The following is a 24,334-nucleotide window of genomic DNA, read 5'->3' as shown; positions in this document are numbered from 1 at the left end:
ATGTAAGAAAACATGGGCTTACCAGAGAAACATAGGGTACAAAATTCACTCTTCTCTGAGTCTCAGCTTTGATCACTCTCCCCTTTCAAACCATTTGACTCTTCTGGGCAGGGGCAGGGAGTGAATTGTGGATATCCGGTATCTCATAAAATAGTCCATTTTATAAAGGCCAATATTTCTAAGAAATAGCATGATAATGAATTGTGAGGGGAAGAAGCCATGAATGGGAAAAGGTAACACATCTAGACTTTTTGCCATCTCAAGATAAAATCACAAAATAGGTTCACTTTTCCCTAGCCAAATAAAATGCTTCCATTATCTACAAGTGGTGAAGTTATTATCGTTTACTTCCCTGTTCTCTGAATTTTCTACATAGTGCAAATTTTATATTACAATAGAAAACTGGCTTCTTACACATTATTTTATAATGTAAAAAATATTACTTGTCAGAATAAAGCAAAGATAAAATATATTCCTTTTCCTAATATGCAATTTGAAATTTCTCCGCTTGCAAATTTCCTTAGACTTTTCCAATTGTAATGTAAAAGAAATATTCATTAAAGAAAACGTATTTTTTTTTCCATTGGAGATAAAGTGTTCCAGGAAGTGCTCTCAAATGAACAGCTCCATTGGGTTAAAAGCCATTCCTAACACTGAACTGGTAACGCATGCAGCTTGACTATTTGACTTGGCGATCTTTCACTTTAAAGATCGACAGCTTTATGTTAGTTGTGCCATAGTAGTTAGGAGGTATTCACATCTGTTATGGCCATTCATTGATTGAGCATCTGTCGTGATTAACTTATTATTGACCTCACTAGCCATTAGTGCTTATGAAACTGTCAAGAATTGATGAAATTAAATGTTTGCACCATCTTAGGAGTCAAAATTCATTTGTTCGTGATTTAATCATTTTTGACAATATTAAAAGACTATGATAATGATGTCACCTGTAGCTTCGTCATTGTTGCCTGCAAAGAATTTTTAGTTACTCTTCTATCTTTTCTGGCAGAAGATTGCACTTGATCATTTTGGAAACTTTAGATTCATGTAAATGTTCAAGGTCCAGAATCTTACTCATTTTCTTAGTAAACTAGCTACTATTTTGTTGTTGTTGTTGTTGTTGATTTCATAACCTTTGTATGCTTAGACAGACGTTTTTGAGTTTCTGTTTTGACATAGTTAACCCTAAGGAATTTTCTTCTATATATTCCAGAATTTGTCATATTTGGAGACGTAACCAGACATTCATATCTCTCTTTGACACATAATAAGGAGTCATTGGGAGTATGTCAGCAGCCTGTATGTTCACGGAGATGAACATACAGTTCATCTACATGTGTAGACTGGGGTTAGGTCTATAATCTCTGATTAATTCATCCCGAGCTAGGCGACTTGTGGAAAAGATGGTAATCCTCATGGAGCCTTATTTCCAATAAACTACTGACTAAGTATCTGGTAAATATATATATATACATATATATATATATGTATATATATATGTATATCTTATATGTATATATATACATATATACATACATACATATATACATATATACATATATACATATATACATACACATATATATATTATATGTATACATATATATACACACATATATATATATATCTTATTTTCTTATTCTTTTCCTGCCTGTTGAATGTATTTATATGAGAAGTCATTAGCAAATTATCTTTAATATAACAATCTTCCTTTGTGACCCGGAGACCTCATTGTCTAATGAATTCAAAGGATTTTTGAGGGATGTACAACAATGGGATTTTAGAAGCTATAATCTCAAGCTTACCTTTCATATTCAGTCATTCTAGAACAAGGATATCATTAATCGCCAGAATATGCATAAATGATTTCTTCATCATGACAATTTTTAAGATTACAAGCCGTCATTTTGCAGAATGGTTCATGTTTTCCATTTCTCAGGTCATGATTTCACTCACTACCGAAATTTGGCAAGAATATCACATATGTGATACTGAGACCTTTACAATGTGTTCTGTTTTAGTGACATAGAACTTTGATTCGTCTAATAATTGGTAGTATTAATTTAATTGAAAGCTAAAATAGATGGTTGAAATGCTAAAGAAAGTGAAAGCCAAAAAGAGAGGCCCAGCGTTTGGGGCTATATTTCCTCCAGAAAAAATCTGGGAGTTCTAGTGTTGGCTACAGGCTTCTGCTTCCAAAAGAGGTGCTGAGAAGGTGACAGGCTGAGCAAGAATAGTTACCCACTCATGGGGCTAATGAGACAACAAGTGGTCTTAGAAATAAAAAAGAGATGCCCTATAATTATCATCCATCATTAACTTGGACTACAAGGGGGTAGGATTATTTGAAACACGCTTCTCCAGAGGTCTGAAACTGACATCTAGGCAAATCAATCCCCAATTTAATGAATCTGGTTTTACTAATGACATGCTTATGCACTTAAAACTTGAAAAAACAAACTTCCCCATATAAATGATTAGAAGACATTGCTAGGTTGCCAAGTTTATTGGATAAAATGTTAACATGAATCAATTATTTGTGCACCATTTGAAAAATATCTATTCTTCTGATGAATGTGCAATAATGTAAAGAAGTCCGTTCCCCAGATTGAATTAAATTGACAAGTTGATCCTGCCTTCCTATGGAAATAAGATGTGAAAGAGTGGCCAAGACATGTCATTGCCTATAAACGTTGGTTTTTTCACTTCTCTTACGTAATCAGCTGGGCATGGGAATTGGGTTATGGAACAAGTAGGCGTGATTTTCTAAGAAACTGCCAAACTCTGTCCCAAAGCAGCTGCACCGTTTTGCAATCCCATTCACAAGGTCTAAAAATTGTTCTACACCAACGCCACGGCTCAGAATGTTCAGTGTTGTTTTTCTAAATCCATTTAATATATTAGTAGTGTGGTATCTCACCGTGCTCTTCTTTTCCTCACTGTGGTTTTAATTTGCATTTCCCTAATGCCAGAAAGTACCTCCAAAAGTGCTTCCTGAAGAATCCAACGGAAACATGCTAAAAGCACCAAGAAATGACTGAGGACGTGTGGCCCGCAGTGACCACTGACTACCTTTCATTGGAAATCTAAGATTTAAAAAAAAATCTATCTCTAGAATGGAAGAATGGTATAAAAACACTATATGATTTAGTGAAACAGGAATCAAAACTTAAGATTGGAGAAAAAGAATGATAGATACATGTTGTATGAGCATATTAATTTATGAGACAGTAAAATAGAGCCAAAGAATGCTTTTTAAAGATAAACAAATAGCAGAAATTAAAATAAGTGAATTATCAGGGGTGCTTTTCAAATCTTCCACTGGACAGAATCATGAATCTCCACAGTCACCAAAAAAAAAATCAGTAAATAAAAATATTTAAAAAAAGCAAACCATCATAAAGGAAAAGTACAATAAATATAAAATACACAGTCATGCAAAGCAGAGACTACTAAAAAAAGATGTAACAAGTGGAAATCTGTGAGGTAGATCTTATGTGTATGTCTATATATCATGTATGTACTTTTTATCCCAATAATAGTGAGTGCACTTTTTTTTCAAAACGACACTGCAATATTTCCGTAGGACACAAGAATTTCTGATCGTTAATTTTCACGCAGAAAACTTCACTAAATTATACGATATAGAAAAAAATAAATACTCCGCGCAGTAATACCACGGAGTAATAACAAACAACAGGTAAAATGTCACACAGTTTTGAAGCTTTTATAACTCTATTAGTCAACACTCCGTTCTAAGCAGATAGAAAATTCAAATCTTCAGATTTCCTTAAAACTGCGGTAGTGAAACACTATAAATCAGAATCTATGGGTAAAAATGAAGCAGTTGCAGCTTAGACATTTATTGAAATACAACTGAAATAATGGAAATAAAGAAATAAAGGCCAAATTCAAAATCAAGGGGAGCAAAAGAGAAAAGCTAAGTGAAGAAAGAAAGAAATAAAAGAGGCAAAATCTTAAACCGCTGAGAAAGAGAAGAGAAAAACGGCGGAACTACAAAAAAAAAAAAATTATAATGCTGATCCTTTAATTCTAAACAATATAGACAGACTATTGCATAGGTAATGGAGAAAAAGGACAACGAAAGTATGTAAATGCTGGTAGAAGTGAAAGTAATGATGTTAAACAGGCAACTGTTTTTAAACCATGAGATATTTGAGATATACGAGATTTTGGATAACTCTTTGGAAATCAATCTGTAATCCGAGGTGAAAGGGATAATTCCCTAGGAAATTCTATTGTGCTCAGGTTATCTCTGCCTGGAAAATGCAGCCTCTACAGAAAAACAAAAACAAACAACAACTGAGAATCTTACCCAAGAGCTTCTACAAACAACCAGCAAGTGCAGTTTTTTTCCTGCACAAGAATTGTATAAATCCTTCCATGGCAGATGTTCTAATGAAACTTAAATTGTTCCAGAGAAGAAGAAGGAAAAAAAAAAAACAACAAAACACGCTAAATTTCTTGCCATGAAAAAAGTGTGATGTTGACACTCCAGCTTGATGACAAAAACAAAATAAAATTTTCTATCAACATGGTCACGTACAATCCCTGAATAAAATATTCGCAAGCACAAGTCAACAGCATACTGTTTAAATGGGACACCAACATGATGAAGGATATATTTTAGGAATGTAAAACTGGCCTACTATTAGAAAACCATTAACATAATTCATCATATGAATTCATCTAAGAAAAAAAAAATTATAGGGTTTTCTCCACAGAAGTTAAACAGACCATCAAAACTTTAAGCACTTCTTCATGTTTAAAACAGTCAATAAAATGGAAATTGACGATAGATCTTTAGCGTGATAAAATATGTATATCTACCTAGCTCAGAAGTCGGCTAAATTTACCGAACGGACAAACTGCCGGAGGCTTTTCTACGAAGTTTAAAAAAAAAAAAAAAAAAGGAGGGGCACCTGGGTGGCTCGTCGGTTAAGCGTCCGACTTTGGCTCAGGTCATGATCTCACGGTCCGTGAGTTCGAGCCCTGCCGTCGGGCTCTGTGCTGACAGCTCAGAGCCTGGAGCCTGTTTCAGATTCTGTGTCTCCCTCTCTCTCTGCCCCTCCCCTGTTCATTCTCTGTCTCTCTCTGTCTCAAAAATAAATAAACGTTAAAAAAAAAAAAAAAATTAAAAAAAAAAAAAAGGCAACAATGTCCAGTATGATGTTAACATTATTTTGGAGAGTTTGGCAGTTATACTCAGAAATGAAAAAAAAAAAAAATAGGGTTATAAAAGTTAGAATGGAAGATTTATTTTTCTATTGGCTAATGATATAATAGTATAACTGGAAAAAAAACTAAAAAAATAACAATTAAAATTACTTAAACAATTTTAAAATTTCAATAAAAGAGCAATAGGCTTTACATGTCAAAAAAAGCCAAATAAATTGTAATAAAGTATGAAGAAATTCTTTATATTATGGAAGCCAAAGAGTAAAATAATCAGGGGGCAGAAAGCATAACAAGATAGGTGCTAAACCTATAACTTTAAACATCAATACGTTTCCTAAAAGAAAGTAGCAAACTTAAATGGAGGATAATGTATTTTGTGAATTGGATGACTCAATCTCATAAAGGTGTAAAATACTGAAAGAAAAAGATGTTAATTTTCAGGAGTCTAAATTTTCACCTGAGGAAGTTAAGAAGAAGAAATTAGTTTCAAAGTCATTAGAAGCAAAATAAACAAAACTTATTTTTAAAGTTTTTTTTCATGTTTATTTTTGAGAGAGAGAGAGACAGAGCACGAGCAGGGGAGAGGCAGAGAGAGAAGGACAGAGTGCGAGCAAGGGAGAGGCAGAGAGAGAGGGAGACACAGAATCTGAAGCAGGATCCAGGCTCTGAGCTGTCAGCACAGAGCCCGACATGGGGCTCGAACTCGCAAACTGTGAGATCATGACCTGAGCCGAAGTCAGATGCTTAACCCAGGTTCCCTTAACAAAACCTATTTTTTTAAAAGATCAATAAAGATAAAAACCCAGTAGTAATTCATTCATTAGTAGTGAAAGTGAGACTATCATCACCTATCCCAGACATTAACAGATTAAACCTTTTACACACACACGAATAACCTGAACAAAACAGGCACATTTGCTGATGAACATAGCAGAGGAAATTGAATGAATATGGAAATGCTGAATTCCCATATTTTTATTAAAGAAATTAAATAAATAATTGTCTTTCCATGATGAAAACACAGGGCCGAGGTGCTTCCAATAGAGAACCATAGAAATAGTTAAGCTAGAAGTTAACACCAATGTTACAGAGCCTTTCAGGAAACAGAAGAGGAGGAAATGTTTCCCCTCTTTTTTGACGTTGGCATAACTCTGACAGAAAAAAGCAGAGATAGTAGAAAGAATAGAAAATTATAGACCAATATGTTTCATGAACACTGACATACAAAATCTTCAATAAAATACTTGCAATTCAAATCTAGTAAAACATAAAAAAAAGGTAATGCATCTTGAAAAAATGACCAGCAATGGGAGGATTTTTCAACATTTGAAAATCCGTGTAATTCAGTCATTGACAGAATAAAGGGTAAAAGTATTAGGCGTATCTCAAAGTATGGAGAAATCCGGCACTCATTGACCATAAAATTCCTCACTGCCTGTGGATGGAATGAAATTTCCATAATTTGTGGTGAGCAGAATAATGGTGTCCCAAAGAGTTTTCACCCCATAATCCCCAGGACCTGTCAATGTTACTTTATTTGGCCAAAAAGACTTTGCAGATGGCATTAAATTTAAGGACCTTGATACAGAAACTTACACTGGATTGTCTGGTGGGCATAATCTAATCAACATGTGCTCTCTCTCTCTCTCTCTCTCTTATATTAAATATAATTTATTGTCAGATTGGTTTCCATACAACACCCACTGCTCATCTCAATAGGTGCCCTACTCAGTGCTCATCACCCACTTTCCCCTCTCCCCCACTGCCCATCAACCTTCAGTTTGTTCTCAGTATTTGCCTCTCTTATGGTTTGCCTCCCTCCCCCTCAGTAACTTCCTCCCCTTCCCCTCCCCCATTGTTCTCCATTTTCTCAGGATCCACATGTGAGTGAAAACATGTAACTGTCTTTCTCTGCCTGACTTATTTCACTCAGCATCATACCCTCCAGTTCCGTCCATTCAACATGTGCCCTTAAGAGAAGAGGGTCTCCCGTGGACGTAGCCAGAAGAATCTGCCGTGTGTCGAAAATTCCACCTACCTTCGCGATCTTAAAGATGAGGAAAGGGGCACCTGGGTGGCTCAGTCGGTTAAGCGTCCGACATCGGCTCAGGTCACGATCTCACGGTCCGTGAGTTCGAGCCCCGCGTCGGGCTCTGTGCTGACAGCTCAGAGCCTGGAGCCTGTTTCAGATTCTGTGTCTCCCTCTCTCTGATCCTCCCCCATTCATGCTCTGTCTCCCTCTGTCTCAAAAAAATAAATAAACGTAAAAAAAAAAAAAAAAGATGAGGAAAGAAGGGCGCAAGCCAAGGGAGGTGGTGACCTACCCCCCTGGGGAAAGCCCCTAGCCTCTGAGGATGTTAGACCTGCAACTGCAAGGAACTGAGGGCTGCTGACAGTGAAGGAGTAAGGAAACAGATCTTCCCTAGCAACTCCAGAAGGGGGTGCGGCCATGCTGATACCTCCATTAGAACGCAGTGAGATCCGTTTGGCCCTTTTGACCTACCTAATTTAAATAATCATTTTTTAAACCTGCTAAATTTATGGTAACTTGTCATTTGTTAATAGGACACTAATACAAATACCTACAAAGAGAATATAGCTAAGGTTATACTTAAATGTGGCAAATTGAACATGTAGTCACGGAGGTTGGGAACCATGTCAGGATGTCTGCTCCCACCATTTTGTTACCTATGTTAGAAAATGACATTCAAAATGCTATTAGACAAGAAAAATAAATGGAAGTATCCATATTATTTTTGTATTCGTGGTTATGGTTTATTATGGTGAGGAAATATCCATATTTGAAATAAAAAATAAAATTGTCTCCGTTCAGAGAGAACACGGTGTCTGTGTAGAAAACTCTAAGAAATATACCGAGAAAAGAAAAGAAACAACAGCAAATGTGTTTTTTATGCTAACATCCAATTACTGGAAAAATAAATTTTAAAAAGAATATCATTTAGAAAATGAAAGACAAGCCACTGGCTTGTGTTTGCAATACATACATATGATGCAAGACTTCTTTTTAGAATATATGTTTCTGTCTTTCTCTGCCCCTCCCCGCTCATGCTGCCTCTCTCTGTCTCTCAAAAATAAACATTAAAAAATTAGAATATACAAAGAACTTTTACAATTCAATAACAAGAACAATAACCACCCAATGAGTTTTCATTATTTATTTAGTTGTTGACTTTGGGGCTGAAAATTTTAATAGATACTGTATACAATGAGATAGAGAAATACCAGTAGATGATGAAAAAGGAAATTACAAATGAAAACAAGAATAAGGCCCCATGACACACCTATACGAATGGCTAAAATTTAGGCTGGAATCCTCATGTTAGAGAGGAGGGAGAACAACTAGAACTTTGTTGATGAAAATGTGAAATGACCCAACCACTTTGAAAAACAGTTGTATGTAATTAAACATAAACTCACCTAATGACCCAGTTATTCTACTTATTATTTACCCCAGACAAACGTAAATTTATACTTTCAAAATCCAGCGGTATTGACAATAGCCATGTACTTAAAACAACCAAGTATTCATCAGCAGATGAATGGATAAATACGTTGTGCTATCACTGTGCACCGGAACACTTAACCACATTAAAACAGGAAGCAACGTGGATGAGTCTCGGTGACCTTAAGCTGAGAAAAAGAGCTAGACATAAAACACTACTTGTCTCTCTTTGTTTCACGTGTTAGAATGCAGAGCTGGAACTCGCTCCAAGTAGCGTGGTGTGGTATCCTTGTGTCTCCTCTCCCATCCCACCTTTGCATGCCAGTTCATCATAACTCGGGCAGTGTATTTGCGGATTGTGTTTCTCGGTCATTCCCAGATTCCTTTTTGCAATGTAAGGTCATGTTCACAATTCCTGGAGATTAGTGCATTAGGTCATGGACATCTTTGGGATACCATTTGTATGAAACTCAAGACTGTGCAACTTAGTGATAGAGTGCACTAGTGCCTGTGGGTGGGGAGACAGACTGCAAAGTGACTTAAGACGATTTTCTGAGCTTTGCGCAGTGGCAGTATCGTAGCCAATGAGGTTTATCCGAGGCGCGATTATTGCTAATTGAAAACTTTTCCCAAGACGATTTTCTGGTTTGGTGGAAATATTCTATATCCAGTCATTGCAGAAAGGATGATGATCCTTAAACAGGGAATTGCATTTGTCAAAGTGTATCAAAGTAGACAGTGCCCTTAAAATTTTTGCAGTGAGGGGCGCCTCGGTGGCTCAGCGGGTTGAGAGTCACCTGTTGATTTTGGCTCAGATCATGATCTCCTGGTTCCTGGGATTGAGCCCCATGTCTGGCTCTGCCCTGTTTGGGCTCAGAACCTGTTTGGGGTTATCTCTCTCTCTCTCCCCCCTCCTCTCCACTCACTTTCTCAGAATAAATTAAGACATTTTTTTACAGTGATAACTCAATAAATTTAGTTTAAGATGAAATTATAAGAAATCAGCAAAATTTATATGCACAAACAATAAACAGTATAAAGGTAAAAAAGAGAAGAAAACATCCTTTTATTATGATAACAAAAATAAAAAATACGCAGGGAGGCAGCATACTAAGAAATGTACAAAATATCTATGGAGAACATTTTTTTTTCAATTTTTTTTTAATGTTTATTTATTTTTGGGACAGAGAGAGACAGAGCATGAACAGGGGAGGGGCAGAGAGAGAGGGAGACACAGAATCGGAAGCAGGCTTCAGGCTCTGAGCCATTAGCCCAGAGCCCGACGCGGGGCTCGAACTCACGAACTGTGAGATCGTGACCTGAGCTGAAGCTGGACGCTTAACCAACTGAGCCACCCAGGTGCCCCAGAGAACATTTTTTTAAATATCCCTGGGAGACACAAAAACAGGCTTGAGCAAATGATAAAATATCTCTTGGTTTTGGATGGAATGATCCAGCTTTACGATGTCTTTCTTTTTTGTGAATCTATACATTTCACGCAATTGTATAAAATCTGTAAATTTTTTTCTACACTTAGATAAATTTATTGTAAAGATGATATGGGTAAATAAACCTACCAAGTAGAATGCTGAAGAGGAAAATAAACACAACACAACAAAATCACAGAAGAATCTTGAACTTTTCACAGGTGATTTGTTGAAATTTTTGTAAGGTCATAATTCTGCAACTGTTTTTGTATGAAATGTAGGATACTGCAAGTGAGTGAAATTGCTGATAGTTTTTGTAGCCAGTGTTTTCACTAGGGTGAAGGGAAAAGCAAACATAGAAATGGAAAATATGAAGAAGAATCTAATAGTTTGAGTTTGAAGGCATTAATATGACATGACTTTTGAATATATTTCTCAGTCCCATCTACTAGAAGGGCTTAGAAGTATTCATGGCCAATTAGTGCTGAGAAAAACCAGAGATTATAGTATAAATACGTTTCCATATAAAAGGGACTGAGATTCCTTGGAGAAATGCATAATTACGGGTTTCAGCCAGAAAAAAAAAATAATAAAGCAAGCCTGAAGCATTTTGTTGTTTCAGAAAGCAAAAATATGGAAATCTTTTTTTCATCACAGAATACTACCAGCCAATAAACGTAGAATTGTGTGAATCAGAAAAATAATTATTTCTCCAAATCCTGCTTAATAATTGATTCAGGCAACTGTGATTAGTGAATAAATCTCTGGAAGAAACGAACAGGAGAATTTCTGAAGATAAACATGGCCAATACCAGCGATGGAAAGGGAATAGCACCACATAGTGTAGATGTAAAGGGAATTAGAGAATATTATCATGCAAAAAAAAATTAGATTAAATACCCAGCAGGTAGAAAAATCGTTTATCAAAAACAAAACAAAAGAAAGAAAATCAAAGAAACTTTTATCAATTAAATAAATTGGATCTTAATGAAAAACCTTCCCCAAAGAAAATTCCCAGCCTAAATGACTCCTGTGATAAAGTCTAGGAAGTGTTTAAGGAAGAATAATGCTAAGATTTTACTAATTGTTCCAGAGAATAGGAAAAATGGAAGTACTCTCAATTAATTTAGAGAGTGCAGCAGGACTCTGATGGACAAGCATGACAAGGACATCATGAGAAATAAATATGAAAGACTAATATCATTTATAAACATAGAAGCAAAAATCTTTAAAAGTTAACACAATAAGTCCAAAGATGTGTACAATAATGACATATAAAGGGCAAATTCATTTTATTCAAAAAAAGTAAGCTTCATTTAACACCTGTCATTTTATTAATGTGATTTGACACATGAAAATAAAGGGAAAACTATTATAAGTATGTCAATGGATTTGGAAATCCATTTACCTGATTAGTTTTTCCTCTAGACCAGAAGTCCCAGGCATTATTGAGACATAGAAATAAGGAGGCATTTCTGGTAATCTTAAAATGTGCGTGCAATCGTACACGTATCCAGGAATTTTACCCCTAGGTTTACAACAGACAGAAAAATATGCATGTATGTTCAACAACAGTGAAAGCAGGATTGTATGTTCTAGCCTGGAACTTAAGACAGCCCCAAACTCAAATTAGCAGTCAAATGCAGAAATAGTCCTCAGGTAAAATTTATAACAGTTAAATCAAGGAATAAGAGAATAATCGCCCCTGTAGTTGAACCAAGACTGATGGGATATGGGTCAGATAGTTGCCCTCTCATTTTCACTTGCTACAGAACATGTTGAAGCTTATGTCCTGCTCCAACCTTTCCATTGCAACCTGCACTCACTGTGAAGCTATAGCCAAAGAAATAACACCCCACATTGCATTGCTTGTGTCTTTTCTTCCCTCTCTTCCTGTTTGCTGACCCTCCACAGCATCTTCATGTGAAGTGCTGACGTCTTACTCCCTCTGATTCTACATCTACAGAACTGAGGCCAAGACAGTGCATCTTCAAATTCCCAGGTTCTGTCGAGAAATTTTCTGTTTGGATAGAATAATGTCACTCCCTGAGCCATGCACTTGAGCCCTGGTGACTCCACAGCTTTGACAACACTTATTATTGTCAACCATTTTGGTCTTAGCCATCTTGTGTTCCTACCCCGGTAGCTAATGGTAGTTGCTATTTGCATTTCCCTGACAACTAATGATGTTGAACGGCTTGTCATAGTTCTCACATGGTTATTGATCACTTCAAGAACCTCGGTGGTGAAGAGATCATTCAAGAGTTTAGCCCATGTTTTTAATGGCTTGTATTTCTGTGACTGATCTTTTTTTCATGGAAATATAGTTGACTCACAATGTTGCATTAGTTTCAGATGTACCTATAATGATTTGACAATTCTACAGGATGATAGGCTCACCTCAATATTTTCTTTTATATATGTAAGGTATGAGTCTTGTATCAGATAGGTATGTTGCAATAATCATATCCCACTCTATAACTTGCCTTTTGCTATCTTAATGTCTTTTGACAGGCGAAATGCCTAACCTTATTAAAATCCGTTTCTCTTTTCTTTATATTGAACATTGTTTGTTGTATCCTGGTTAAGAAGTCTTTTCCCAACTCAAGGTCATGAGCATGGTGTATGTTTTCTTCTAAAGGCCTCAGAGTTTCATGATTATGTATCTAGAATCCATTGGGAATTGATTTTTGTGTACAATGTGACAATGGGGTCAAGACTAATTTTTTTTCTTTATGTGTATACAATGGAGCCACTGTCCATTACGAAGACCAGGTTTTCACTACTGTCCTGCAAGTGTCACTATTGTCAGAAGTTCAAAATCACCAACTGGGATAAACATGTAAAGGCTTCATAATCAAGCTACAGAAAAAAAATATATATATAGTATATATATAGTATATATATAGTATATATATAGTATATATATAGTATATATATATATTTGTGTGTGATCAATTACTTCTTGTCATAAACAATGGAGACCAGAAGACAGGAAAACAATATCTTTACAATGCTAAAAGATAAACAAAACTGCCAACCCAGAGCTCCATAGCCAGTGAAAATATCCTTTAAGAAGGAAGGTTAAGTAAACACATTTTCAGATAAGTGCACTTGTTACCAGTTGACCACAAGAGCTCTAAGGAAGGTTATTTAGGCTGAGACAAAACAATATCAGATAATAACTTATATCCTCAGAAAGGAAGAGAGAGCATCAGAAATGGGTAAATGTGAAAGGTGATTTTTCTCTTAAGTTCTTTTTGGCACATACAGCTACTACATACGTTAACAGTTGCATGAGAAATGGTAGTCACCATGAATGGATTCTATATAATTTCAAGGTTTTTGCATCTTATGGGAAATGGTACATAATTCACTCTAAGTAAACTAAAAAGGTAAGAATGTAGACTATAATCCCTGGAGTGACCAAAGCAAAGTAATACAAAGGGTTATCACTAAAATGCCGAGATATAAATTAATGGGATTTTAAAGTACCTAAGAATACGTGTCATAAACTGTACCCAAGACTTTGTGGCAAAATTATGCTGGGCAAAATTAAAGACCTATGGATGCTGAGAGGTATACAATGTTCTGTGGGATTGTAAGGCTGAATGTATCAAAGGCATCAATCATCTGAAAAATTGAATTGTAGATTTAACCCAACTTCAATCAAATTCTCCAACAGAGTATTTCATGAGAATTAACAAGCTTATTCTAAAATTTACATGGAAATGAAGAGAGCAAGGGGAGTTTAGACACACTTGATGAAAAAGAATAAAGCAGAAAGCCTTGCTCAATCAGCTAGTGAGAGTGAAAATAAAGCTAATATAATTAACACAGCATGATTGTAGTGCAGACAGCGACAGAGACAGATGAGACAGGACACAAAGCCCATAAATAGCTCCCTGAGCCTACACTTGATGTGTGGCTGAGATGCCTCTATGGAGCCGGATGAGAAGAACGGTCATTTCAGTAAGTGTTGGTTGGACAATAAGCTGATAGACTTCTCAGATGTTAAAACAAAACAAAACAAAACAAAACAAAAAAAGAAACAAAAAAATAAGACTCCTGCCCATACACAACAATCAGATTCAGGAGGTTAAAAACTTAATTACTTAAGTCAAAATTATAATGATTGTAGAAGATAATATATTTTAGATCATGAGGACCTCAGGTTCCTTATGTGTATGTGAAGGTTGCTTAATAAGAAACATTTTATTGACTTTTTATTTTTTAAATGTTTATTTATTTATTTATTTTTAGAGAGACAGAGAGAGAGAGAGAGAGAGAGAGAGAGACGAAAGGGCAGAAAGAGAGGGACGGATAGAATCCCAAGCAGGTCCACACTATCTGTGCAGAGCCCGACGCGGAGCTCGATCGCACGAATCGTGAGACCATGACCTGAGCTGAAGTCAAGAGTGAGAGGCCAAATCGACTGAGCCACCCAGCCACCCAATAAGAAACATTTTAGTATCAAGAAAAATGTTGTTTAAAACCCCAGCGAAAAGCAATTAGAAACAATCTGGTGGCCAAAAATTTCAAAGTCAGAACATAGCAAAAACAAAAACAAGACAAAACGAACAGAATTTCAGCAACAGAAACTTCCATATGTTTCAAAGGGGAAGGTTAATTGACACCTGCCACTTGGAATCCACTTTGGCAGCATTTGTGAGCGTTGACTACAAAGGCCGTAGCGTTCCATGCTTGGATAAATGTCCCCAAAGAGTCCACTCGCGTGTGCCTCAGGTATAGGCACAGCATGGCACGGTAGTTAAAAAGAAGGAAGAAAATGAAAAATGTCTGTCAAAAAGTGGATCGATCAATACCTTGGGTAACATTCATGTAGCCGAATTTTCTACGGAAGTGACCGTGAGGAGGTTACCACCCTGTACACAGTCATCAATCGCGCGGCAGTGAGAATTTTGTGTGAAGGAGCAGGGGACAAAAGAACACATGAAGTGTGATACAAGTTGTAGGATGCAAAGAGTAATCATTAAATATGCTGTTCAAGGAAGCATATGATAGGCTGCCTTAAAAAGGAAAGCGAGTAAGGCGCTCTCAGAAAGTTCAGGAAGGTGGTTCCCTGTGCTGCGATGTGGCTGTGGATGGAAAGCGATCCAATGGCAACTCCTAGGGTGTTGGAGGCTGTACTCATTTTATATTTATTTCTAATCTAGTATGATTATATGTTACCCAGTTTCCTTTTTTTTTTTTAAATTGTTTTAGTGCGTATTTATTTTTGAGAGAGAGAGAAAGCATGTAGGAGCAGGGGAGGGGCAGAGAGCGAGGGAGACACAGAATCCGAAACAGGCTCCAGGCCCTGAGCTGTCCGCCCAGAGCCCCATGCGGGGCTCGAATCCAGGAACTGTGAGATCATGACCTGAGCCGAAGTCGGATGCTTAACTGACTGAGCCACCCAGGCGCCCTTCCACCTTTTTTTTTTTTTTTTTTTGTGCATTGTATGTTACACTAAGACATATAGATGGCAGACTGGTAACCTTCAGTTACCTGGTTCTAGAGGTGTCTTGCCTTCCACCCGGCTCAGGACCACGACATTGCTACGCAGCTCAGTTCTAGGCATGAATTCATGGGAAAGCAGGATTACCCCACCACTGAAACCGGCTCCCGTTCCTTCCCCTAGAACATCAGACTAGGCTGCAAGATGTCATATGATTTTAACTGGAGACAAGTTGCAAAAATAAACTCTTCACAGAGCTGACGTTCCTTCTCAAAATGTGGTCTTTTCACCATGCACTTAATATTAATATCACTCCTCTACGGCAAGCTCAAGTCTATAAATATTTTCTCCCCAGTCTGATGGTGGGAAGGAAACAGACGAGAGAAAGCTGTGTATCTCTGTCCTGTAGGGGCCATTCCTGGGATAATAAAATATCTAGTAGAAGGTATTTGTTGGTAGACTGTCTTCCAAGATAACAAGTCTATCCTTAACAACTCGTAATCACGAGGATAGCAGCCACACAGCAAGATAATGACAATGATGGTGATGATGTCCGGCATTTACTGAAATCTCATGTGACTTACCTCGTAACCTATGCAAACATTCACCTTGGGAGGCACACGAGTGTGCCTCTTCTGTGTTACACGGAAGCACATGAAAGCACAGGTGAAATCCTGCGGAAGCAGATAAATGGAGAGCCCATCGCGGTCGGTGCATCCCACAGCTAAGCCTCAAGTCAGATTTTGTCTGGCTCACAGATGCTAGTGATTGTGTGTGTGTGTGTGTGTGTGTGTGTGTGCGCACCGGCAACGAGTTTAAAAACATGCAAATATATGCATTATGACATGTTTTATGCACACTATTTTTTAAATGCTGTGCAAAAGAGGGGTGCCTGGGGGGCTCAGCTGGTTAAGCGTCCAACTTCAACTCAGGTCATGATCTCATGGTTTGTGGGTTCGAGCCCCGCCTCAGGCTCTGTGCTGACAGGTCAGAGCCTGGATCCTCCTTCGGATTTTGTGTGTGTGTGTGTGTCTCTCTCTGCCTCTTCCCTGCTTGCACTCTCTGTGTCTCTGTCTCTCTTTCAAAAATAAATATTTAAAAAAAAACAAACTACTTTAAGATGCTGTACAAAACTATTTTCAAGTTAGATAAGCTTTCTTTTTTTTAATTTTATTCATTTATTTTGAGAGAGAGAGCACGAGTGGGGTAGGGGCAGAGAGAGAGGGAGAGAATCCCAAGCAGGCTCCACACTGTCAGTGCAGAGCCCAAAGCAGGGTTCGAACTCACAAACCATTGAGATCATGACCTGAGCCAAGATCAAGAGTCAGATGCTCAACTGACTGAGCCCCCCAGGCCCCCCTAGGTCAGCTTTCATATGGACAATCACTTATTTATTACAAGTTTTGTTATGATTTTTAGCTTTTGGCATTGTTTGATTTTGATCGTTTGATAAGACTGATGTCAAGGTTACACCAGTTTGGGAGTGGCTTTATTCCAAGACAATGCTTTGCATTTTCAGCTACTCACTAAATATCAACTTATTTTAAGTATGTTTTTCGAAGATATTTTATCTCCGGGACATATGACAGAACAACATCCAGTACAGAGATTTTTAGAAGTTTGAGAACAGGCTAGTGAGTTCGGGCTTCTTTTTTCTTCCTTCTCTCTTCATAAACCACAGTGATTGCTGTGTGCATAAATAAATAAAGTGTGTAATTAATTGAAATGCATTTTTACTGGAGCATAGATTTCAGGCTGACTCGGCAGGCAATTAAAGAAGAGAGTGTGACCGGCGGTCTCTTTGTCAATGTGGTGTTACGTAAGATTATGACATTTGAATGCCAACGCTTAGCACAACAAGGTCTACTCTGATTAAATCCTTCTAAATATCTCATATGATTTACATGAAAAAAATGCCACGATTTTATCACTAAAAGCATATGTTTTTGTTGAGTTTAGCTGGTTGCATTTCGCCAGTAATTTTCTTCATGGGAGTCGTTTCCTTTATATAATGTTTTACAGCAAATATAAAAATGTATAGTTAGCTTGTCCTAGCGACGATGAGCATATCAAATCTTAGGTTTACAACACTGTGCTGCAAGCTAGGTTAGCGCTTAGCATTTTCTAACAGAATTTGTTGCGGAGCTGGAATTTTCCTTTGACGTCAGGTGCTTTACTTTTCTTGATACGGAAACAAGATGTTTTGAAAAGTGTATTTAACAATTCTTTGTCATCAAAATCTTTTGGCCGTGTCACTGTGTCTTAGAACCTCGAAAAAGGCACACATGCCCATCTCTGCACACCCCTCAGGAGCAGCCATATCTTCTAAACCTTATACACAGGCACACTTCACTTCCTCTCACCTCCTCTATTCAATGTTTAATTATATTAGCAAGCACAATTTAAAGAATTTTCTTACGTGATATTATTATTCCTCTGAGGAAAATTTGTTGTTAAAAATAAAGGGCAGGGAGGCAAGGAAAAGAATGGAAATTACATTTTCTTTCTCTTGTTTTCTTCCTTCCTTCCTTCCTCCCTTCTTCCTTCCTTCCTTCCTTCCTTCCTCCTTCCTTCCTTCCTTCCCTCTTTGCCTCCCTTCTTCTTTCCTTCCTTCCTTCCTTCCTTCCTTCCTTCCTTCCTTCCTTGCCTCCCTGCCTCCCTTCTTCCTTCATTCCTTCCTTCCTTCCTCCCTTCCTCCTTCCTTCCTTTCTTCCTTCCTTCCTTCCTTCCCTCTGCCCCCCTGCCTCCCTTCTTCCTTCCTTCCTTCCTTCCTTCCTTCCTTCTTTCCTTCCTCCCTTCCTCCTTCCTTCCTTTCTTCCTTCCTTCCTTCCCTCTGCCCCCCTGCCTCCCTTCTTCCTTCCTTCCTTCCTTCCTTCCTTCCTTCCTTCCTTCCTTCTTTCCTTCCTTCCTTCCTTCCTTCCTTCCTTCCTTCCTTCCTTCCTTCCTTCCCTTCCTTCCTTCTTTCCTTCTTCTTGCTTTCTCTATCTCTCCTTCTGCACTGAATTATCTCCTTCCTAAAAACATTTGCGCACATACCTCCTTATTTTCATAAACAATGCCTCTGTAGTAGGTACTCACAGGGAAAAAAAATGTGACAGCACATTCGCTGTTTATCTGTGACTGTTTCAGCGGAAGTATAGTATTTTAAAACTTAGAACTATCAAGTCGCTAATATTACTGGATTAGTGTAGTAACTCCATCAAGCTCTAAATGACAGGATACCCCCTGGAACCTTGACTTTGATCACTGGTTACACCCACTTCCTCACTGAGTGAAACCACAATGGGCTGCCACTACTCCTAGAAGAGATACAATTACAAGTACTATACATTCTCATGTTGGTGAAGACAGATAGCAATAAGGATTCCTATACACCAGCCAAGGTAGTACAGACCACTGGAGTCGCCTTGGAAAATTATATATAGATATTCTATATTCCAGATTAGATAAAAAAAAGTTCATAGACATATCCACCAAGACGTGTACAAAATCATTTTGTAGCAGCATTATCTGTAATAGCACAAAGCAAATATTCACCAACAGTAGAACGGATAAACAGGTTAGGATACACTCATGTGATTCAGGAAATTAAAAGCAACGTAAATGAGTGTATCACAACCACACGCACCATGACTTGGAGCAAGAGAAGCCAAGGAGGGTATGAACGTTATGATTATATTTAATTATCAGATACAAAAGCGCCTGGGTGGCTCAGTTGGTTAAGCGTCCGACTTCGGCTCAGGTCACAATCTCGCGGTTCGTGAGCTCAAGCCCCGCGTCGGGCTCTGTGACGACAACTCAGAGCCCGGAGCCTGCTTCAGATTCTGTGCCTCGCTCTCTCTCTGCCCCGCCCCCACTCTCTCTCTCTCTCAAAAATAAACATTAAAAAATTAAAAAAAAATAATTATCAAATAGAGACAAAACTAACTTCTGGTGTTACAAGTAGAATATAAGCTACAAATCAGAGAAAAGAGAAGAAGCAGTGATTTTGCGGAGGGACATGAGGCTTTAATATCATTTCTTGCAATATTCAGTGTCTTGGTATGGGTCCCACCTGTGATAATTCCCTTCAGCATCAAAGCTAAGAGAAAATAGAAGATAGTACAATGGCATCTAGATGACAGTCCTCAACCTTCTGTCTCTTGAGTCCCACTGCTCTGGGGATGCAACGGCCATCATGTCACCCACTGATACAGTCCCCACAGAGACACCCATGCCCTTCTCCTGTATTGGACACCTGTTTGCTGGTCCCCTATCTGCCTGCCGGCATTTAGTCTTTCGTTTTGTCAGCACAGACTTCTAGTCCCTCTTCAGCAACAGTGCAAGGGGAGTCAATATTTTGAGACTTTAAATATCTCATATTTTTATTCTACCATCATACTCTTTAGTAACTTGGCTGGTGATATAATACTAGGTTGGATATTGTGTTTCTTCAGAATTTTCAAGAAGTAGTTCTAGCTTCTTGCTTCCAGTGTTGCTATTTACACAAACTCTCTCTCTCTTTCTCTCTGGAATCTTGTAGAATCTTCTCTTGGTTGTAACTGCTCTGGAATTTCCTAATGATATTTCTTTCTTTCTTTTTTCTTTCTTTCTTTCTTTTTTGTGGATCTATTTCTTTTAATTTACGAGTGCTTAGGAACTTGTTAAAAAATTCCTCCAATTATTTCATTAATGATATCCTTATTTATTTCATTTTGTCTCTTGTCCCAAATTGTCTATTTTTCAAAAGGTCTACCTCTTGGGAAATTATTTTATTATATTTCTTATCTTTTTCTTTCTGTTCGAATTCCTTGGAGACACAGAGGAAGTCCTCTGCTAAGGTTTTTATTTCTGCTGTCATGCTTTTGATTTCCAGAGGCTCTTCTATATTCTCTAAATGTTTTGTGGATGTAATATCATTTATATTTATGAAGATGTTGATGTTCATATTTATGAAAATGAAGATGTTTCTGGACTTAAGGTGTTTTTCTCCCAGCCAAGTATGCTCCAACTTAGTCTTTGTCTATTTCTTCCACATTAGCTATTTTTTCTCCAATGTCCAGAAATTGATGGCTGGCTGTTCAAATTTAACTTGGGAGAAAAAAAATATATATAGTCAGCTCAGATTATGAGGGGCATATTGTATTTGGTTTCAACTGCAAGATGATTTGTCGGGGAACTCTCAATCCCATGCTTCTGTCTTTGCCCCCTGGCTGATTGGAATACTCAGAGGAAAATTGTTACATTCATGCTTGGTAGAATGCATGAATGGTCTAGGAGATCTCTAGATTAAGGACTCGTTCTAGGAAAATTCCTGCAATCTATCCTTTTGTTATAGTACCAACACTCTTAACTGTACTAGATTTTAGCCTGCTCAGAGCCCACCAGGTCTCCTGAGGAATAAAAAGCTCAGGGTCAGCCAGGGGCTTTAGCTACTTAGCTCCACGGACTTGGAGGGGGTTCTTGGCATGTAAAATTTCCCCACGTTTGCTTTTACATCTCCACCCATCAATACTAATCCCACAGGCAAGCAGTACTGCTAATTCCCATGTCTGTGTGGGCTCCACACTGTAAATCAATCAACAGATGTCCCTATTGGGATGTTGGGAAACCATATGCTCATGTCTATGTAGCAGTCAGAGATTCTGAAAAAACAGAACAAAACAAAACCAGACATTACATTCAGACTGGGAGATTTGAGAAGAGTTTAGCAGATGGGGAAAGAGGTATGCAAAATATAGAGAAACCAGTGCTCCAGGCCCAACAGGAAGGGACACAGAAAGCCTATACCAGAGACTGTCATGGCAGAGGTGTGTGCAGAAGGCTGCCCAACAGGAACTTTGACCCTTGACTGAGGGGTGAAGCCAGACAGAGTAACACTATGTGAAGAAACCCTGGGAGTCTATACCTCTTCCTCCCTCTCTGATCTCCTGCTGAACTTCCTATTGGCTACACTTAATGAGAAACCAGAATAGACAAGAGGCCCAATGGCATTGTTTATATAAGCCAGCTTTCTGGAGCAAAGGGCAGCGTGAGAAGGGAGAGGTGTGACTGGATTTGGGTGTATTGGAGATTTCTAGCAGGGACCACCCATTTTGTTTCCAGAATCCATGTGAAGTCCTTTCAGCCATGAAGTCATCTGGGGGAAATGTCACTTCAACCATACACCCCCTGAAAATCAAAATTCTTAGCCACTGTCTGTGCTCTTCATATAACTTATTGGGGGATAAGTCTTTATAAGACACATATGCTAAAGTCACTTATTACATTATACATCTTCTGTTCTGCTTCCTTTGGCAGCGCTTGGCTGGACATGGTTCTTTATTTTTCTTTACCTTCTTTGGTGTCTAGCTGCCATAGTGTCCCATTGATCAGGGCTGTTGGAAAGAGGAGTGCTGGAAGGCATCTCAGAAACACTCTGGGGCTCGTGTAATTCTTCCCTGCAACGTTTGGCGTAAACCCAATTTCCACGCTGCAGCCTGGGTCAGCCCCTCTTGGCAATACGGTGACTCCCTCCCCTGCTGGTTGCATTCCTGGTTTGAAGAACCTGATAGTCAGGGGCAGACCTAGTATCCACTTCACCAGTATCATGACTGTGTTCCCATTTGGAAACACATCTCATCTGGGCATCAGTAAATCTTTATTTGCAAGGTTTCAGGGACACGTTCTACATATATCTTTAACTGTGTTTTTACACGATTTATTATCTCAATAGATGCAGAGAAAATACTTGACGAGATTCAACATCTATTCATGATAAAAAACTCAACAAAATGCGGTTAGAGGGAACATGCCTCAACATCCTAAAGGCTTTATATGAAAATATGAAAGACCTCATCCTTAATGGTGAAAAAGTGAGGGCTTTCCCCAAAGGTAAGGAACAAGACGAGGATGTCCACTCTTACCACGTTTATTCACCACAGTACTGGAAGTCCTAGCCACAGTCGTCAGACAACAGAAAGAAATAAGTCACCCATATCGGTAAAAAAGTTAAACCATTTATAGATACATAGAAAATCCTGAAGACTTCATCACAAAACCACTAGAAGTGATATATGAATTCAGTTATTTGGTATAATACAAAATTAATACCCAGAACTCAGTAGTGTTTCTATACACTAACAATCAAGTGGCAGAAAAAAAAATCAAAACAACAACAACAACAACACCATTTACAATTGCACCCAGAAGAATAAAATACTGAGGAATAAACTTAACCAAAGAAGTGAAAGAACTGTACTCTGAAAATGATAAGACACTGATGAAAGAAATTGAAAACGACACAAAAAAATGGAAATATATTTCATGCTCATGGATTGGAAGAGAATATTGTCAAAATTTCCTTATTACCTGAAGCGATCTACAGATTGAATGCAATCCTTATCAAAATACCAACAGCATTTTTAGCAAAACTAAAAAACTGGCAAAACTACTGTTATCTAACAAATAACACTAAAATGTGTATGGAACCACAGAAGACTCCAAATAGGCAAACCAATCCAGAGAAAGAAAAACAAACCTGGAGGTATAAAAATTCTAGATTTCAAGATATACTACAAAGCTATAGTATTTAAAACAGTATGGTACTGGCACAAAAATAGAGACATATATCAAAAAACAAGGTAGAAGATGAGGCTTCTGGGTGGCTCAGTTGGTTGAGCCTCTGACTTCAACTCAAGTCATGATCTTACAGTTTATGAATTTGAGTCCCACATCAGGGTCTGTGCTGACAGCTTGGAGCCTGGAGCCTGCTTCGGGTTCTGTGTCTCCCTCTTTCTGCCCCTCCCCCACTTGCACTCAGTCTCAGTCTCTCTCTCTCTCTCTCTCTCTCTCTCTCTCTCTCTCTCTCAAAAATAAGTAAACATTAAAACATTTTTTAAAAAGAACAAGAAATAGAAGCTTCAGAAATAAACCCACATGTATATGGTCAATTAATCTTGACAAAGGAGGCAAGAAGATACAATGGGGAAAAGAATCTTTTCAATAAATGGTGTTGGGAAAACGGGACAACAACATGCAAAAAAAAAAAGAAAGAAAAGAAAAAAAGAAAAAGAAAGAAAAAAGAAAAGAAACTGGACTATTTCCTACACCATACACAAAAGTAGATGCATAATGCGTTAAAGACCTAAGTGTGAGATCTGAAACCATAAAAATCCTAGAAGAAAACACAGGCAGTAATTTCTCTGACATCAGCTATAGCAACATTTTTTTAGATATGTCTCCTAAGGCAAGGAAGACAAAAGCAAAAATCCTTATAGTTATAGGGATTACATCAAAATAAAAAGCTTTTGCACAACAAAGGAAATCATCAACAAAACAAAAGACAACACTGAATAGAAGAATGAATTCGCAAATGATAGATGCGATAAGGGGTTAATATCCAAAGCACATAAGAACTCATACAATTAACACCAACCACCAAATAATTCAATTCATAAGTGGGCAGGGTATCTAAACAGACAGTTATCTAAAGAAAGGGTGCTCCACATCACTAATAATTAGGGAAATGCAAATCAAAACTACATTAATATATCACCTGGTGCCTTTTAGAATGGCTAAAATCAATGCAAGATGCAACAGGTGTTGGTGAGGACATGGAGAAAGGGGACCCTCATGCACTGTTGGTGATAATGCAAACTGGGGCAGCCATTGTGGAAAACTGTATGGAAGTTCCTCAAAAAATTAAAAACAGAAGTACCACATGGTCCAATAATTTCATTACGGGGTATTTACCCAGGGAAAATGTAAGCACTAACTTGAAAAGATATATACACCCCTATGTCTATTGCAGCATTATTTGCAATA

At 37.9% G+C, this 24,334-nt stretch overlaps 1 pseudogene; it reads left to right on the top strand.

Moving 5' to 3' along the window:
- Window positions 1-9,220: 9,220 nt before the first annotated feature.
- Window positions 9,221-9,437, top strand: LOC131511288 (U4 spliceosomal RNA; annotated as a pseudogene).
- Window positions 9,438-24,334: the final 14,897 nt, after the last annotated feature.

Source organism: Neofelis nebulosa, chromosome 4, assembly GCF_028018385.1.
Source record: "Neofelis nebulosa isolate mNeoNeb1 chromosome 4, mNeoNeb1.pri, whole genome shotgun sequence".
NCBI lineage: Eukaryota > Metazoa > Chordata > Mammalia > Carnivora > Felidae > Neofelis > Neofelis nebulosa.
The sequence above is the reverse complement of the archived record's forward strand: the minus strand, read 5'-3'. Positions and strand labels throughout refer to the sequence as shown.